The sequence below is a fragment of the Canis lupus genome, chromosome 1, assembly GCF_003254725.2.
Source record: "Canis lupus dingo isolate Sandy chromosome 1, ASM325472v2, whole genome shotgun sequence".
In the NCBI taxonomy this organism is placed as follows: Eukaryota; Metazoa; Chordata; class Mammalia; order Carnivora; family Canidae; genus Canis; species Canis lupus.
The window spans coordinates 76,335,490-76,355,072 of NC_064243.1; the positions used below are offsets into that span (position 1 = coordinate 76,335,490).

Sequence of the window (19,583 nt, forward strand, 5' to 3'; positions counted from 1 at the left end):
CAGAAGGAAACTCTTTGTAAGAGATTTGTGGGCGACTGCGAACTAGCTGGAGTAACTGAACCAAACCAGGCCCGGACTTGCATCCCTCATTCACTCAAAAGGCTCAGGAGCCTAAAGGGTGAATAGTTGGTTGAGGCTTGAGAAAGGGCTTGAGCAATGGTTTTCAGAGCTGCTTGCACTGATCGCCCACATAACACATTAGATACAATGTATTCTGGCCTGGCCATAAAGTTGAATAGGGGTCTGTGCTGTTCTTGCTGGTCTGTTAACCATATCCAATGTTCCTTCGAGGTATGTACATCTGGAGCAACATGCTTATCTATTTACCAAGGTCTTCTGAGGCCAGTGGGTCTGTCTTGCATGCTGATAAAGGGGAACCTTGGAGGGCTTCACAAATATGCTAAGAACAGATACTTCTTTGTCTTTGTTTTGCTTGTGCTTTGCTTTGCTTATGTTGTAGAACCTTGAATAAAGCTGGCACTGCTTGGACATCATCCACTGTGTCCCTCCTGTCCCCATCTCTTTACTTTTCTTTTATTTTCCTCATCCCCTTACCCTCGGGCCCCTGATCATGTTGCCGCAGAGCGCGCAACAAGTGGCACCTGAACAGGGACCTGAGCACATGCAAGAGAGAGTGCACATATAGGTAAGTCGGCGCTGACAATCAGGTAAAGGGAGCCCGGTTACTTAGGGCCACAACAGGAGTAAAAAATATGGGGCAGTCGTAATGTATGGAACAGGTCTTCTTTATGACCACTTTGCAGGCCCTTATGAAGTGAGAAGGTCCAAGGTCTCTAAAAAGGCCTTGCAACAATTCTTTTGTACTGTATCAGACTTGTGTCCCTGGTTTCCAAAAGAAGGGACTGTCAGTTTGGACGCCTGGCAAAGGGTAGGATAGGAAATTAAAAATCAACTTAAAAAATGTGGTCCTATGGCCTGTCCTCCAAGCACCATGCAAATTTGGGAGATGCTTTAGATCCACAACACATTTTCTTTCTTCTTTTTTTTTTTTTAAAGACTTTATTTATTTATTCATAAGAGGCACAGAGAGAGAGAGAGAGAGAGAGAGAGAGAGAGAGAGAGGCAGAGGGAGAAGCAGGCTCCATGCAAGGAGCCCGATGCGGGACTCTATCCCAGGTCTCCAGGATCAGGTCCTGGGCCGAAGGCGGCGCTAAACCGCTAAGCCACCCAGGCTGCCCCACAACACACTTTCAAATTAATCTCTATAGCCTCTCATGAATCCCTCCCTGAAAATGATGTTCAGACCTCTTCAGAGGAACAAAAGGAGAATAATAAATCAGTGATTGAGTCACCATCACCACCAGGGCAGATATCGCCCTCTCAATTCCCTCCCCGACAGAAACTGCAAAAGGAAACCATAAATAAGCCTCAGACAAGCATCCCTACGGCACCACCTTTACTTGAAACCGAGGAGGTGAAATTGAAGGAGATGAGGTATATTTAGATGATGATAAGAAAATATTTTTTTCATCTTCGGCTCCAGGGCTGCTAGGGCCCCCCTCTAAACAGCAATCCCATGAGCAACTCTGCGCTCCTAATCATGATATTGATCCCTTTCCAGGCATGAGCAAAAAAAAATACGACCCTCTTCCATAGATCATGCCAAGCCACAGCCGTGCAATTTTGATCCTCCCTCTTACAGGAAAGATCCTCCTTATGGTCATATAATGACACCTTACCCTCAGTCTGGGGTTCCATACAGAGGAAGGGCTAACTTCTAAAAGCATGTTCCCAATGGGTCGATATCCCCCTGTATTTCCCAAACACCTTCCAATGGGTTGTCGCCTTTGAAAATAACTCCTCTTCAACAAACTCTCCATCAAGCACAACAAGCTGGAGAGGACACCTCTGCCTTTTTGGCTTTTCCTGTCATGCTAAATGGTAATGGCCAGAGAGCCTGTTCTACTGTCAATTTTAAGGTACTAAAAGAGATAAAGACAGCCACCGCCCAGTACAGGCCCACAGCTCCTTATACCCTGTCCTTATTAGATAGTGTGGGACTGGACGCCCTCTGTCCAGGAGACTGGAAGGTCATAGCTCAGGCCTGCCTATCAGGTGGTGACTATTTACTTTGGAAAACTGACTTTTTTGAAAGAGCTAATGAAATGACTATGTATAATCGCAGGACAAATATTCCAGTTTCTTATGAAATGCTCCTGGGGAAGGGGCTTATGCTGAGGTAAATATGCAAATTGATTATCCACCAATAGCATACAATCAAATTTCACAGTGTGCCCTTAAGGCCTGGAAAAGACTTCCTTCAACAGGGACCAGGTCGGAAGAGTTATCCAAAATCCAACAGGAAAAAAAACAAAAAAAACAAAAAAAAAAAAACAAAAACAAAATCCAACAGGGACCAGATGAGCCTTATCAGGATTTTGTGGCTCGCTTGTTAAAGGCAGTAGGACGAATAGTGGTGGATGGGGAAGCAGGCATAATCATTGTGAAACAACTGGCTTTTGAAAATGCTAATTCTGCCTGCCAAGCCGCTATACGACCATGGAAAAGGACAGGGACCTTGGAAGATTACATTCGTTTATGTGCTGAAATAGGGTCTTCATATATACAGGGAGTTACCCTAGCTGCAGCACTGAGGGGGATTTCCCCTCAAGAAATGCAGAGGCCTATGCAGCAAAGAGGTAACCAAAAAAGACAAACTTGTTTTCAATGTGGACAGGCAGGCCATTTCAAGGCTAAATGCCCTCAGTTAATAGGTGGGCTGGAAAGACCTGGAGAAATAGGGAAAAAAAAAAAACCTCTTCTCTGTGCCCTAGATGTCAGAAAGGTTATCACTGGGCAAACGAGTGCCGTTCCCAAAAGGATAAATTTGGTAATATTATTCAGGGAAACTGGAAGCGGGGCTCGCTGCAGCCCCAACAAACAATAGCAGCAATGTTTCCTCAGATGTCGGCCCTAGGGCCAATACCGCCGACCTCCCAGACATCAGCAAATTACACCGCGGTACCCCTGCCAGCGCAGGATTAGACTTAGCCCCAGACACCCCCGTATATCTAGAAGCTGGACAAACCCCCAAAGCCATAACAACGGGGATATGGGGACCCCTCCCCAAGGGAACTTGGGGATTGCTTTTAGGGAGATCTAGTTGGACTATGAAAGGACTAAATGTTCACCCGGGAGTAATAGATGAAGATTATACAGGAGAAATTAAAATTATAGTAACAGTGAAGGAGGGCATTGTCCATTTGCAACCTAAAATGCCTAGCACCCAATCAATCATTATTCCTAGATATGAGACCTCTAACCCATCTGTAAAATGAAAGCAGGGAGCAAATGGCTTCGGCTCCACCAATATTTGTTGGACTCGACTTCTTTCAGCCGACAAGCCATATATGGCCTTACAAATACAAGGTCCCCCACAGAGATTCAGAAATGCATTGTGAGGACCTGTCACCGATGGTGGCCATGGTGTTACTCGCTGACGTTGGTGCTCCCTTTCTCCCTAAGTCTGTGCTCCCTGGAAGCTGACCGGACCTCAACAGCACTGAATGCGACAGTGTCAGTCTGGCCTCTAGTGGATGATGCTATTTCAACACGCAGGCTGGTCACCTTAGCGATCCCAGCTCAGAGCAGGCGGCCCCAGGGCAAGCCAGTCAGTAGGTGGATGGATACACACCTGCTTTTGCTAAAAGTGCGTAGCTCTCTCTGGCAGATCTCTCACGGGGAAATAAAACTGACTTGTTTTAATGTGTTTTCAGAAGTCAAGTGCTGTTATTTTGGTTTTCTTTCTTTCTTCTTCTTTATTTTTATTATTATTATTATTATTATTATTATTATTATTATTTTTGCTTTGTTTTGTATTGTTTTGGGGTTTTTTGGTCCATCCAGGTGCCTCCAAAATTTATGGAGCAGGGTCGGGGTGGAGATGATAACTTCTCAGCCCCTAACTTGAAAAAGGGTAACCTAGTTTGTTTCCTGACGTAAAAATCCTGCCAAACTTTGGAAGAGGGTTGGATCTTTTTTCTCTTGCAAAGGTGTTGGTAATAGCTGGGCAGTTGGCAAGCAGAGTAATTTGAGATGAAAGCATCCCAGGGCCTAGAACAGTTGTTTGATGTTTGTAACTTTTTGTATGGTTCTTTGTACCTAGGGGCGGACTTTGTGGCAGTCCTCTTTGCTTCTTTCATTGTCTACATACTTTAGATGTTTATTTCTATAGTAAAGTGTTTTCTGTGGATCCTCTTCCCCTGCCTATCTGTAGGCTTTAAAATTGTATGGGAGGGGTGCCTGGGTGGCTCAGTGTGCTCAGCATCTGCCTTTGGCTCAGGTCATGAGCCCAGGGTCATGGGATCGAGACCCACATTATTGGGCTCCCTGCTCAGCGGGGAACCTGCTTCTCCCTCTCCCTCTGCTGCTCCTCCTGCTGTGCTTGCTTGCTCTCTCTGTCAAATAAATAAAATCTTTAAAATAAACAAATAAAATTGTATGGGAATGGAAAGCTACTCCTTCTGCCCTTTCTCAACCTTTTGGCCTTTGTTTTCTCCCTCCCTGCCCACACAGGAGGCTGCAGTGCTCCAAGCACGTGTAACTAAGATGCGCTAAGTGAGTGGCATGCAGAGCAGGACACAGCTTCAGTTCCCAGGCCCGTTGAGCAGGCTCACTCTGCCCGAGACATCAGACTGAGGTGAGTGGTGGGTGGTAGGAGCTGGAAGGAACCAGAGGTCCAGTAATTGGCCTCCTGATCTCCATGTGGTGCCATGTTAACTGGTCCAGTGGGTTAATGAAATGAGGTCATTCTCTGGGGTCTGCCAGCTGGGCAGCTGGCGTGGGGGTCCATCCCATGTAAAAATGTGCAGGGAGTGGAAGTGAAAGCCTGTGAATTATACATAAGGAAAGAGGTTTCCTTATGCAAGATAAAAAGGGGCATTGCATTTTTTAGACAGTAGAGAGGAAGGGGTGAGGTCTGTTGCATTGTCTTTACCTAAATTGTGTGTTAGGTTGTCTGTTTGCTTTGAACACAAGTGTCATGTAGTCATAGATTTCAGATGATTCCTTCTTTCCAAATTATATGTCTGAGGAATTTAGCAAAGAATACATTATTTGGGGAGTCCTGACATTACATATTAAAGGAATGATGAATTGTGATCAGTTAATTATAACTAAATAAATTGATCCAAGGGGTCATTTTGCTCGGAGGGCCTCTCTTAGACTAGAGAGAGATTTTGTGAGGTGGGCATGGCTGCAATGACATCGAGGAGGTGTACACCTGAACTTCCAAACTACAATTCTCTCTGATGTAAAAGAGCAGAGCAGTGCCTCCATCAAGCAACTGAATTATCTCCATGAGATAATTTTTTTGTTGCCACAGATCTCAAAGCATTTGCAGATCAAGTGCAGCTGAAGCAGAGGAGAGAATATCCACTGGGACTCATCCCAGTGCTTATGCTGTTGGTAGGTGTCCAAGTGGTTAATATGCCAAGTGGTTAATATGCCAAGTGGTCAATCTGTCAGACAGAAATAGAGAAGTCGCATGTGCCAGACCCAATTAAAATTTAAAAACTGAGGGATGCCTGGATGGCTCAGTTGTTGAGCATCTGCCTTTGGCTCAGGGTGTGATCCTGGGGTCCTAGGATTGAGTCCCTCATCAGGTTCCCTGCAGGGAGCCTGTTTGTCCCTCTGCCTATGTCTCTGCCTCTCTTTCCATGTCTCTCATGAATAAATAAATAAAATATTTTTTTAAAAAGTAGGAACTGAGAGAACTGATAGCAGGGGTAAGAAACAGAAACTAGATCTGTGACTCTCAAACTGCTAGCATGTTAGCATCATTTTCAGAGAAGCACACATAAACTCTGTATGGTCTCACAAATAATTTTCAAAGCTTTCCTTCAAAAGGCCCTTATTTTAGAATCAGGATTGAACACCACTGGCATCACTTTTGATACTCCACTGTCCCTTCTCTTCCTCTTGCCACCACTGGAAGGAAGAAGTGACAGGCTTACCCAGCTGCTCTCCAGGTTGGTCTTGCTGTGGTTCCCAGGGGCTGAGTTTATGCAGAATCAGGAGATGCTCCACGAAGAGGTAAAGCCACTCCCGTGCCCAGTGAGTACTGTGTCCTCTGGGAGAGCATGGCCCTCTAGAGATGGAGTGGGGCCATTTTGCTCAGTGTTCAGTGACAGCCACCTCAGGAGACCAGCTCACCCTTTCCTGTCTAGGAAACTCTTGTTCTTCATTTGCGGAGTGGCACTTGAAATTTTCATCATTCTGAGAATTGGCAAAGATTGGATTGTTGTAACAGGGTTAGATTCCCAGGTCCATCAGGTGGCTTTTTGCCCTCTGATTTACTACAAAGACTGATTAGCACATCTCACCACCTTGAGAAAACTCCCTCCCCCCGCCCCTCCAGGGTGCCAGAAAGTCAGGGAGGCAATAATTAACCCTGCTCTCTTCCCTTCCCAATCACGGCAGGATGGGAGTCAGGCAGAGAGACATTAAAATACTGTCTTTTATTTTTCAGTAGCACAGGTGTGGTGATGGATATGAGCTGGTATCAGACTCAAGACACAAATAGGTTTAAATCTCATATTACATGTAGGGGGCTTTGCAGAGAGATACAAAATGGAAAGTACAGCAGGTACAGCATCTTCATGTTCTTGAGAGGCCAGCAGCAAGCTACAGACAACTGGTTTCTGCCCTGTCTCCGCACAGGTTGTATAAGACTGACATGGTGTGAGCAGGATGTGTGGCTCACCTGGGCCCACGGGAGACACAAATGACTTCCTGTGCATGACTGCTATCATTCTAGTTGTGCAGGCCTAGGGCTTACATTCCAGTCTGGGTGCTGAGTCACTGGAGTGGGAAAGACATCTTAACTGCTGTTTCTAAGGTAGTTCTGAGGGATGTGGGCAAGTTACGCACTTTATGGTACTGACGTTTTACTTCCTTCACCATTGCTAACTTATCATGTCTCTGGTCCAGCTTCTGACCCTCTCCATCCCAACCTGATCCTGGAGCCCTCTTCATCGAGGTCAAGTCCAACTCTATGTGGAATGGCACAGACAAAACACCTTGGAGTAATCCATGGCTCCTTCTCTCTTCCACGTGCCACTCCTATTGCCACCACCCTGGCCCAGGCCCCTATCATCCCTGGCCTAGGTGACTGTGAGAGCTGCCTGGCTGGCCTACCTGCTTTGCCCTTTGCCTTCCTACTGCCCAAGACTCCTATCAACAGGCAACTTTAAACATGAGAGTCAGAGTGGTCCCTAAAAAAGGAGAAAAGAGAGGAACTGTTCCTCTGTTCAAAGCCAACTGATGACCTCCCTTCACTCTGGGTCTGTTACCGCCGCCCCCCTCCCCAGACCCCTTCCCTCCTTGCTGGCTCTCTCTAGCTAGCCTGCCCTGGTAGTCCTCTGATCTTTACATATTGGCTTCTGTTTGTGACCTTTATTCCCTAGCAAGTATGTTAGCTCCATGTGAGTAGGAAGTCTGGTTTTTGTTTGTCTGTTTTTCCACTGCTGTATCACTAGTGCCTGGAACAGTGTATATATGAGGTAAATATGTATTTGTTACCTAAGGAGGAAACAAACACATGAATGACTGATTGATTGGCATGACCTAGCAGCATGGCCACGGTGGGCCTCCTCATTCTCCAAACCTAAGTGGGACCAATACTCCCAACCCCAGACCCTCTTGATGGCATCAGACAGTGGCTGATACCCCTGCTCTTCTGTCAGACACATTGGAAAGAGAGAGCCCTTAAGGGGTTGAAGAAACTTAGCTCTCTTTTTCAAAATCACCAAATAATTCATCCTACCTCTGAGTGGTAGAATGAATTGTTCCGTGTCCAGGAGAACCCATGCACCTTGGCTGTTAGTCATGTCCATGGCAGACAAATTCTTCAAACTGAAGTCCCACCACACAGAAGTATGAAGTCTCCAACATGTGACAATGCTAATTCAGTAAGACGATGCTGGTGAACAAAGTACATGCTCCAGAGCAAGGCTCCAGGGGAGGCCATGCCTGCCATAGACAGTTACAGTGTGATCTTTGAGTGCCAGGCCAATGGGCAACACCCAGAGCATGGCTCTTCCCTTCTGATACCATTCCCTGACAAAAGGAAGCAGGTTTTCTTGGAGAAATGACTCTCCAGGGTTGGGACATAGAAGGGAATATACAAGATGAGTCAGGAATATCCTGCAGCACCAGAAAGTGAAGAATTGTTCAAGAAATAAAAGGGTGGGCATCTTCAAGAATGCAGGAGTCATCCTGCCAGAGCTGACCAAAGCTGGAACAATATGAGCATGAAAATAAATAACCTAATGTTAGAACTTAAAGTATAAAATATCCATGAGTCCATGCTGATATGAATGAATGAATAAAGAAATCAGTGGGGGAGAAGAGATTAAATCGGTCTTACAGAATTCCAAATAATTTATATAATTCGGAGGGGGAGCTTAAGCTCCCCTCCCCCAATTCAAGTTTGGGCTATACTTACTGACTTAAGAGTATGAAAAGGGAGAAAAAAGTAACCTTACAGTAGAGAAACCTGGCAAGCACTACCTTGGCCAGGTGGTCAAGGTCAGCATTATCAGTGCTAAGTCATGTTGATAGCAGATGGCCTGTGGTGTACAAGAGGGCACTTCACTGGGGCACCTGGGTGGCTCAGTCAATTAAGCACCTGAATCTTGGTTTCAGATCAGGTCATGATCTCATGGGTTTTGATATGGAGCGCTGACTCTGGCTCTTGCTCAGCAGGGAATCTGCTTGAACATTCTCTCCCTCTGCTCTCTCTCTCTCACTCTCTCATTTTCTCTCATAAATAAATAAATAAATAAATAAATAAATAAATAAATAAATAAATATTTTAAAAAAGTGGGGCACTGTACCTCTGTAGTCTTCTTCCCTAAAACCCAGAAACTCAAGTTAACCATGAGGAAAACATCAGAAAAACCCAAATCAATGAACATTGTACAAAATACCTGACCTGGACTCCTTAAAACTGTCAAGGTCATGAACAAGGAAAGTCTGAGAAATTATCCAAGGTGAGAGGAGCCTAAGTAGACATGATAACTGAATATAATGTCGTGTCTTGGATGGGGTCCTGGAACAGAAAAAAGACATTAGTGAAAAAACTATTAAAATCAAAATCAAGCTGCACCTGGGTAGCTCAGTCAGTTAGGCGTCTGGCTTTGGCCCAGGTCATGATCTCAGGGTCCTGAGATTGAGCCCTGCTTCAGGCTCCCTGCTCAACAAGGAGTCTGCTTCTCCCTCTGCCCCTCCCCTGCTCATTCTCTCTCTCCTGCACTCTGTATATATAAAGTAAATAAAATCTTTTAAAAATCAGAATGTGTGGAGTTTAATTAATTTTCAATTTGCCAGTTTCGGTTTCTTACTAGTGACAAATATTCCATGGTAATTTAAGATGCTAATAGGCAAAACAAAGTGAGGGGTATATAGGTACTCACTCTATTGCCTTTGTGGCTTTTCTCTACATCTAAAACTTTCTAAAAAGTAACGAAGAGTTAGCACTTCTATCTGCAGCCCACCTGAGCCCATGCAGACTAGAACCTTATAGACTCATCCACCTTCATGCTTGGGGAGGCTTGATTGGATGTGATTGAAGAGGCCAATATTAAATGCCTTTTATGTCATTAGGCTTTGGTATAATTGTCTAACCTGTTTATGCAAATGTGCTCTTAGACCCCGCTGGTTACTCTTCAGCCATCTACTGCCTAAATTATATTCTCTATCTTTATTTTTGATATGTATGATTCTGTCTCATTTATCCCATACACTATCATAAAGAATTATCTATTTCAATTTTTTCTATTTTTATTTTTTATATATTTTTATTGGAGTTTGATTTGCCAACATATAGTATAACACCCATTGCTCATTCCATCAGGTGCCCCCCTCAGTGCCCATCACCCAGTAACCCTATTCCCCTACCCACCTCCCCTTCTACTACCCCTTGTTCGTTTCCCAGTTAGGAGTCTCCTATGTTTTGTCATCCTCTCTGATTTTTCCCACTCCTTTTTTCTTCTTTCCCCTATGAAAATCCCTTTCACTACTTTTTATATTCCCCATATGAGTGAAACCATGTGATGATTGTCCTTCTCTGATTCACTTATTTCACTCAGCAGAATACCCTCCAGTTCCATCCACATTGAAGAAAATGGTGGGTATTCGTCATTTCTAATGGCTGAGTAATATTCCATTGTATACATAGACCACATCTTCTTTATCCATTCATCTTTTGATGGACACCGAGGCTCCTTCCACAGTTTGGCTATTGTGGACATGCTGCTATAAACATTGGGGTGCAGGTGTCCTGCTGTTTCACTGCATCTGTATCTTTGGGGTAAATGCCCAGTAGTGTAATTGCTGGGTTGTAGGGTAGCTCTATTTTTAACTCTTTGAGGAACCACCACACAGTTTTCCAGAGTGACCAGTTCACATTCTCACCAGCAGTGCAAAGGGTTTCTCGTCCTCCACATCCTCTCCAACATTTGTTGTTTCCTGTCTTGTTAATTTTCACCATTCTCACTGGTGTGAGGTGGTATCTCATTGTGGATATCCCTGATGGCAAGGAATGCGGAGCATTTTCTCATGTGCTTGTTGGCCATGTCTGTGTCTTCCTCTGTGAGATTTCTGTTCATGTCTTTTGCCCATTTCATGATTGGATTATTTCTTTGCTGTTGAGTTTAATAAGTTCTTTATAGATCTTGGATACCAGTCCTTTAGCTGATATGTCATTTGCAAATATCTTCTCCCATTCTGTAGGTTGTCTCTTAGTTTTGTTGACTGTTTCTTTTGCTGTGCAGAAGCTTTTTATCTTAATGAAGTCCCAATAGTTCATTTCTGCATTTGTTTCCCTTGCCTTCATAGATGTATCTTGCAAGAAGTTGCTGTGCCCAAGTTCAAAAATGGTGTTGCCTGTGTTCTCCTCCAGGATTTGGATGGATTCTTGTCTCACATTTAGATATTTCATCCATTTTGAGTCTGGGTCTTTGGGTCTGGTGTAACAGGATGGTCTAGTTTCATTCTTCTGCACGTGGCTGTCCAATTTTGCCAGCACCATTTGTTGAAGAGACTGTCCTTTTTTCAGTGGATAGTCTTTCCTTATTTGTCAAATATTAGTTGACTATAGAGTTGAGGGCCTATTTCTGGGTTCTCTATTCTGTTTCATTGATCTATGTGTTTGTTTTTGGGCCAGTACCACATTGTCTTGATGATCACAGCTTCGTAGTACAATTTGAAATCTGGCATTGTGATGCCCCGGCTCTGGTTTTCTTTTTCAATATTCCCCTAGCTATTTGGGGTCTTTTCTGATTCCACACAAATCCAACTCTCTGAAGAAAGTCTATGGTATTGCATTGAACGTGTAAATTGCCCTGGGTACCATTGACATTTTCACCATATTAATTCTTCCAATCCATGAGCATGGAATATTTTTCCATCTCTTTGTGTCTTCCTCAATTTCTTTCAGAAGTGTTCTGTGGTTTTTAGGGTATAGATCCTTTACCTCTTTGGTTAGGTTTATTCCTAGGTATCTTACGCTTTTGGGTGCAGTTGTAAATGGGATTGACTCCTTAATTTCTCTTTCTTCAGTCTCATTGTTAGTGTATAGAAATGCCACTGACTTCTGGGCATTGATTTTGTATCCTGCCACACTGCCGGATTGCTGTATGGGTTCTAGCAATCTTGGAATGGAGTCTTTTGGGTTTTCTATGAGCAGTATCATGTCATCTGCGAAGAGGGAGAGTTTGACTTCTTTTTCGCCAATTTGAATGCCTTTTATTTCTTTTTGTTGCCTGATTGCTGAGGCTAGGACTTCCAGTACTATGTTGAATAGCAGTGGTGAGAGTGAACATCCTGTCGTGTTCCTGATCTTAGGGGAAAGGCTCCCAGTGTTTCCCCATTGAGAATGATATTTGCTGTGGGCTTTTTGCAGATGGCTTTTAAGATGCTGAGGAATGTTTCCTCTATCCCTACACTCTGAAGAGATTTTGATCATGAATCGATGCTGTGTTTTGTCAAATGCTTTCTCTGCATCTATTGAGAGGATCATATGGTTCTTGTTTTTTCTCATCTTGATGTGATCTATCATGTTGAGTGTTTTATGAGTGTTGAACCAGCCTTGCATCCCGGGGATAAATCCCACTTGGTCATGGTAAAAAATCTGAATGTACTGTTGGATCCTTTTGGCTAGTATCTTGTTGAGAATTTTTGCATCCATGTTCATCAGGGATATTGGTCTATAATTCTCCTTTTTGATGGGGTCTTTGTCTGGTTTTGGAATTAGTGATGCTGGCCTCATAAAACGAGTTTGGAAGTATTCTGTCTCTTCCTATCCTTCAGAACAGCTTTAGTGAATAGGTATTATTTTTTCTTCAAACGTTTGACGGAATTCCCCTGGGAAGCCATTTGGCCCTGGACTTTTATGTCTTGGGAGATTTTTGATGACTGCTTAAATTTCCTCCCAGGTTATTGGCCTGTTCAGGTTTTCTAGTTCTTCTTTTTCCATGTTTTTGGTAATTTGTGGTTTTCCAGAAATGCGCCCATTTCTTCTAGATTGCTTAATTTATTGGCGTATAGCTGCTCATAATACGTTTTTAAAATCATTTGTATTCCTTGGTATTGGTTGTGATCTCTCCTCTTTCATTCATAATTTTATTAATTTGAGTCTTTTCACTTTTGTTTTTAATAAGGCTGGCTAATGGTTTATCTATCTTATTAATTCTTTCAAAGAACCAACTCCTGGTTTTGTTGATCTGTTCTACAGTTCTTCTGGTCTCTATTTCATTGAGTTCTGCTCGAATCTTTATTAACTCTCTTCTGTTGCTTGGTGTAGGTTTTATTTGCTGTTCTTTCTCCAGTTCCTTTAGGTGCAAGGTTAGCTTGTGTATTTGAGTTTTTTTCCAATTTTTTGAGGGATGCTTGTATTGCGATGTATTTCCCTCTCAGGACTGCTTTTGCTATATCCCAAAGATTTTGAATGGTTGTATCTTTATTCTCATCAGTTTCCATGAATCTTTTTAATTGTTCTCTAATTTCTTGGTTGACCCTTTCATCTTTTAGCAGGATGCTCTTTAACCTCCACGTGTTTGTTTCTTCCAAATTTTTTCTTGTGATTGAGTTCTAGTTTCAAAGCGTTGTGGTCTGAAAATATGCAGGGTACAATCCCAGTCTTTTGGTATCAGTTGAGACCTGATTTGTGACCCAATATGTGGTCTATTCTGGAGAAAGTTCCATGTGCACTTGAGAAGAATGTGTATTTAGTTGCATTTGGATGTAAAGTTCTGTAAATATCTGTGAAATCCATCTGGTCCAGTGTATCATTTAAAGCTCTTGTTTCTTTGGTGATGTTGTGCTTAGAAGAGCTGGAATGCCCTGTTGAAGTCTTCTACTGTTAGTATATTATTATCTAAGTATGTCTTTACTTTGGTTTTTAATTGATTGATATATACTTGGCAGCTCCCACATTAGAAGCATAAGTATTCATGATTGTTAGGTCTTCATGTTGGATAGACCCTTTAAGTATGACATAGTGTTCCTCTTCATCTCTTACTATATTCTTTGGGATAAACTCTAATTCATCTGACATGATGAATCTAGTGCAGATTTTTAAAGTCCCCCCTTCTCCGGGGCTGGACTTTCCTGTCCCGGAGGCTTTTGTGCTCTCCCCTCTCCCCCGCTTCAGCCCAGCTCCTCACAGTGCCCCTCCCCACTTGATTCTTTTTTATTTTTTTCTGCCTTCCTATCTTGCTAGAAGGGAAAACTCCTCTCTCTGTAGCATTCCGGCTGTTCTCTCTTTAAATCTCAGGTCAAATGTGTAGGTGTCAGGATGATTTGGAAGTTATCTAGGTAAGCTGGGGGGACCAAGTGAGTTGAGGACCCCTACTCTTCTCCATTTCAATTTTAATATAAAATTCCATATGTATGAGACCATTTAGGGGGAGGAAACTAGCATTTATCAGTACTTCCTATGTACCAAGTCCTGTGTTTGATGCTATTTCATTCATTCAAAATAATGCAGGTGTTTTGAGTTCTGCCTACCTCAAGAATGGATTTTCCTCTCTAGGGCTCATTGAAATGCTTAGAATTATTGGTATACTAATTTTTAAAAGATATTTATTTATTTATTCATGAGAGACATAGAGAAGCAGAGGCATAGGCAGAGGGAGAAGCAGGCTTCATGCAGGGAGCCTAATGGGGGACTTGATCCCAGGACCCCAGGGTCAAGACCTGAGCCAATGGCAGATGCTCAGCCACTGAGCCATCCAGGTGCCCAGAATACTAATTTCATGCATAAAGTCCATTCATCAAAATGAAGGTGAAGGAAAGATAGTCCAGTACTTGAATTTTCTCTGATCTTACATACTCATCTTTTAGCACAGGGATGCGTTTCTGTAATTATTCTCCTGCAGGTCTGGCTGTGGAGTGTGATACTGGTTAAGGCACATCTGGGCCCACAGGGCAGAGACCTGGTATTAGGGCTGTCCTCTGGGAGGTGGGAGCACCCCCTAATGGGCACACACATGGGTTTTGGCAGTTCCTCTTTATCCCACTTTGCAGTGTTGTCCACTACTTCTGCTGCATTTGGATCCCAGCAGCAAAGAATACAGGCATCCCCATGCAGCAAACACATTCCATATTATACTTGAAAGCTCAAATAGGCCTTGCATAGGGTGTATGTATTCATTTAACTGCCAGACATTATAACCCAACTTTACTAGGATCCTGGGCACATTATCCAATGCAGATTCTTATGGGTTTTCAACAGTAAAGACATTTACATAAGAAATAATAAGGAAACAGTTTGCATTTCAGCATGATGTCACTATTTTCTCTTTCTTGGTGATAAAATTGCATTCTTTATTACTTCAGTTAAGCTGGAACCATTGGTTTTACTTCCTCTGGATATAATCAGCAGTGTTTACCACTGTTGTCACTATCTAACCCATTCAATTTCATTATGTATTTATTTTATTACTTATTTATCTTAAGTAGGTTCCATGCCCAGCATGGAACCCAGTGCAGAGTTTGAACTCAGGACCCTGGGATCAAGACCTGAGCTGAAATGAAGAGTTGGATGCTCAACCAACTGAGCCACCAGGCACTGCTTAACCCATTTCTTTTTAAAACCCTTTTTGTTTTGAAAAAATTATATATTTCCAGAAAACTTGCCAAATGCAGAGACTTCCCATAGGCCATTCATCCAACTTTTCCTAATATTACTATCTCTAAATAATGTTTGAATTCAAGTCATTCCCAAAGAAAACATTTTTTGATTGGAGTGAAGGGGGTGGGAAGAGGCAGATAAAGGTTTGATACTTTGGAGTCAGTAATTACTCAAAGAGGAAGAAAGATCAAAGTTAAGTCTTTTTAGCGCTATGGGTTTCCAAATGGAAGCTCCAATGGATAGTGTGAAAGGATCTGATGTAATCACCCACCACATGGTTCTTTTCCATAGATTCCAAGTGTTTAAAAAATGATGGCTGAAACTTGTTCAGATCAAATGAGTGAATCCAGCTGGTGGCCTTGCTGTTTTCATCACCTGATAGTCTTTTAGTCTTAGCCTGTCAAGAAGTAATAAAGGGGTAGTTGTGAAGTGGAAGGGGCTGTTTCTGCAGGGGATTATTTTTGGTGCCTGCCAGTTCATCACTCTGTAATAGGAAAATATAATCAAACTAAGATGCCCTCTGTCTGGGGAAAGGCCTTCATCTTTTCTGGAGCCTTTGTTAGCAGACTGGTTTTTCTGGTGATTGAAAGTTCAAAACCTACACATTCATCACAACTTCTCAGGCTGGGCTTTCCTTTCTGTGAGTTGAGAGTGATTACTTACAGCCTTTTTGGGGTTGTAGGGGTTTCTGCTCATTGACTAGAGGGATATGTCACTGTTTGGTTCCCTCTGATGGGTCTCATATGCTAAATTTCTTTCTTCTTTAGGATCTGTTGAAAAATTCTTTTGTCAGACTGTGCTTCGAGATGTAGAGATGGAAAATGAGGTAGCCAGTCCATGCACAGCATGAATGATCAACACGCTAGTCTCATTGTTGCTTAATTTTGAAAAACTCCAAATGGGAAAAACCCTACTTTAGTAGGACAGTTGTTTGGTGATTAGATGGGCGTGGAACATAGCAGATAGGAAAGGCTGATGAATCTCTTGAATTACATTTTTTTCTGAAGCCAGGTGAGGATTTCAGGCTTTTCTCAACAATCATTGCTATAGCAAGGTTGTGGCAATTGGAGTGAAAATACCTTTAAATCGAGTAGTTGGTAATTATGTATATTAACAAATGATTTAATGCAGGTGGGAACCTTGGCCAAGAGCCATGCCTTTTCCAGATGTTGCTGTTCTCTCTTTCTTTAAAAAGATTTTATTTATTTATTCATGAGAGACACACAGAGAGAGAGAGAGGCAGAGACACAGGCAGAGGGAGAAACAGGCTCCGTGCAGGGAGCCTGACGTGGGACTTGATCCTGGGTCTTCAGGATCAGGCCCTGGGCCGAAGGTGACACTAAACCACTGAGCCACCTGGGCTGCCCTGTTGCTGTTCTCTTATTTAGGCATCTTCTCCCCCACCCATATGTTACTGTCATTAAGAATAAGATAAAAAGTGAAGCATTCACAGAATAAAAATACTGAGGGCTGTGAAATCCATGATCATAAGCAAAACGAAAAGCTGAGACTATAAACCTGAATCCTCAAAGACCTGAGATACCATGTAAATGAAAGTTCATCAACAAACAGGTGTTTTTCTTTCATGTTTGTGTGTGTAGATAGATGCCCATTGGCCCAATAGAATTAGTGGGTAACTTACAGTTCATTTTTATGATTTACAGGTTTATTTTTAAATATAGTTTAGTTATTTAATAATACAGTGTACTTTTTACAGTTTTAAGGTTTTCAAAAATATTTATTTGAGGGAGTGACTGAGAGAGCACATGAGTAGGGGTGAGGGGGAGAAGGAGAAGCAGACTCCCCACTGAGCAAAGAGTTCACCCTGGGGGTTCTCTGTTGGGCTCCATCCCAGGACCCCAGGATCATGACCTGAGCTGAAGGCAGATACTTAACTGGCTGAGCCACCCACGCACCCTTTTCACAATGTTTTAAAGAGTCTATTTTCCATGGGGCTTATTATATTGTGCATATAACTCAGATGCAAATACTGCATGTGACAGTGACAACGAATTGTATATAGAGGACTAACGGTCCTTCTGGCTTCTTCAATCCTAGAAATCTGTGTTGATGATTGGAATATTGTGGGAAAAGTGCTCCAGAATTGGAGGAGGCCAAAGATGTTATACTGAAAAAGAAATAAAATTAGAGAAAGGAGGAAATAAATCCAGAAAGACAGGGGGATAGAATTGTACTGGGTGAAGAGGAGCTTAGAGAGAGCAGGAAGTACAGTCCTGAGGGCCAGTGTGAGGAAGTTTGAAAGAAGCAGGAATTTAATCAAGGAATAAATGAATAAACAAGGAAGTGGGAGTTTAAGACACTTTATTGGAATTGAGTCTTTTCTGATATTTTTAGAAAGACTCTGGTAAATATTTGAATTGCTTCCTAAATGATTTTTGATGGTTACATTGATGCTTATTTGAATGAGGCACACAGGGACATGCTCCAGGAGAGACATCTGCCATTTTTGCTAGATTAACATCTAGAATTCTAGATTCTAGGTGAGCATCATCTCAGATTTACACCAGATTTGAGACAACAGTGCAAATTTACCATGTCTGCTATACCTATGGAATGCATGAATAAGATTGTAGAATGAGTAATAAGACATGAAATAGCTCTGCCATCTTAGGGTAGCTGTTTGGAGGTGGGGGCTTGGATGTCCACCATGACGAGGGTGCTGGCCTGAGGGACAGGGAGAATGTGGTGGCTTCCCTGTCTTATCCTGGCTTCATTCATCATTAGACGGTGCTTGATGATACCTTGAGAACGGATCCCAGCAGTCTCGCTCTGTGGTTTTATTTTATTTTATTTTATTTTATTTTATTTTATTTTATTATTTTATATTTTTCACTCTGTGGTTTTAAAGGCAGGAGTGAGCTTCTAACAAGGCATGAGGGGAACGGTGAAGAAGGAATTTCTTAACTTGGGCCACTTGGCTTTTTTGGAAAACTTACTCCTTTGTGCTTGCCATATACTTTCCTGTTAGGCATCAGGACAGTCTTAGGATTCCCAAAACCATGGAATCATAAACTCGGGCCACCTGTTTTTGTAAATAAAATTATTTTGGAACACGACCATACCCATTTACTTACACATTGCCTATGACTGCTCCCTTGCTGAGATGGCAGGGTTGAGTAGATTCTACAAAAAGCTTATGACCCACGAAGCCTAATCTTTACTATTTAGTTTCTTTAAAACTCTTAAAGGGAAAGCTTACTGCCTCCTGTTCAAAACATTAGATTCCACCCCATTCCTCTTTTTTTTTTTAATATTTTAAAAAAGATTTTTAAAATTTATTTATTCAGAGAGAGAGAGAGAGAGAGAGACAGAGACAGAGAGAGAGAGAGAGAGAGAGAGAGGCAGAGACACAGGCAGAGGGAGAAGCAGGCTCCATGTCCGGAGCCCCTCACGGGACTCGATCCAGGGTCTCCAGGATCACGCCCTGGGCTGCAGGCGGCGCTGAACCGCTGCGCCACGGGGGCTGCTCCCCATTCCTCTTTAATAATAATTTCTGGGTGGGGAGAAAATAACGGATCCTTTGCTCTTGGGTCTGAGATTTATTAGAGGTTATGCAGTACTTTTTATGTTTAAGCTTTCTTGAAAAACTATTTTTATTCATCCATTTATTCATTTGTTTGTTTATAATTAGCTTTTTACAACCAATTTAAAAAATAAACGTGAGGGACGCCTGGGTGGCTCAACGGTTTAGCGCCTGCCTTCAGCCCAGGGGGCGATCCTGGAGTCCTGGGATTGAGTTCCGCACGGGGCTCCCTGCATGGAGCCTGCTTCTCCCTCTGCCTGTGTCTCTGCCTCTCTCTCTCTGTCTCCCATGAATAAATAAATAAAATCTTAAAAAAAATAAAGACGAAAACGAAACAAAGTAAAATTGTGTTGTTTGCCTACTCTTCCAGGTGATTCTCTGAATTATGTAGCCATAGGAAAATCTTAGAAATCAATCATGAACCCTGACAGGGCTTTTTCACTTTTCACATTTAATATATATTTGTCATTGCAATCTCATGTGTGAATACCAAGTCTCCAAATTTAAATTTCCCTCCAGCAGAGCAAATAATAAAGGCAAACCTCTTATTATTTGTGGCTAATGTTAGAGGTCATTTGGAGATTAGGATTTTAAGTGTCGTGCGTTTCAACCCTGAAATGCAGAATAGCTTCTCTGTGGGGTGAGTGAAGGATTCTTTTTGGAGACCTTTACTCTGCAAAAGGTTGTGAAGGCAGCCCCTCTAATTACCACTGTTACTTTGCATTCACTAAGGTGAGAAGGGAATAATTCTATACCCCCTGTGCTTTTGGGTGCACATGGTTGCACCCTGGCTCACAGCAGGCTGGGATCTCCACATTACTGCCTCCTGTTTAAAACATTAGATTCCACCCCATTCCTCTTTTTTTTAATATTTAAAAAATA

General features: G+C 42.5%; 1 protein-coding gene and 1 long non-coding RNA gene across 5 annotated transcripts in view; one reads left to right on the top strand and one right to left on the bottom strand.

Annotated features, from left to right (window-relative positions):
* The first annotated feature begins 462 nt into the window (after nt 1-462).
* Nucleotides 463-19,583, top strand: part of RASEF (RAS and EF-hand domain containing) — a 210,715-nt gene continuing 191,594 nt past the window's right edge. For all 4 annotated transcript variants that reach the window (XM_049116356.1, XM_049116361.1, XM_025423231.3 and 1 more), the window contains exons 1-2: nt 463-646; nt 4,537-4,660. The gene's annotated coding sequence lies outside the window, so the exon portion shown is untranslated. The remainder of the gene's footprint in view (nt 647-4,536; nt 4,661-19,583) is intronic.
* Nucleotides 6,479-19,583, bottom strand: part of LOC112644655 (uncharacterized) — a 52,510-nt gene continuing 39,405 nt past the window's right edge. Inside the window, exons 5-6 of the long non-coding RNA XR_007414147.1 lie at nt 7,787-9,073; nt 6,479-7,542 (exon numbers count right to left, since the gene is read on the bottom strand). This is a non-coding gene — a long non-coding RNA (uncharacterized LOC112644655). The remainder of the gene's footprint in view (nt 7,543-7,786; nt 9,074-19,583) is intronic.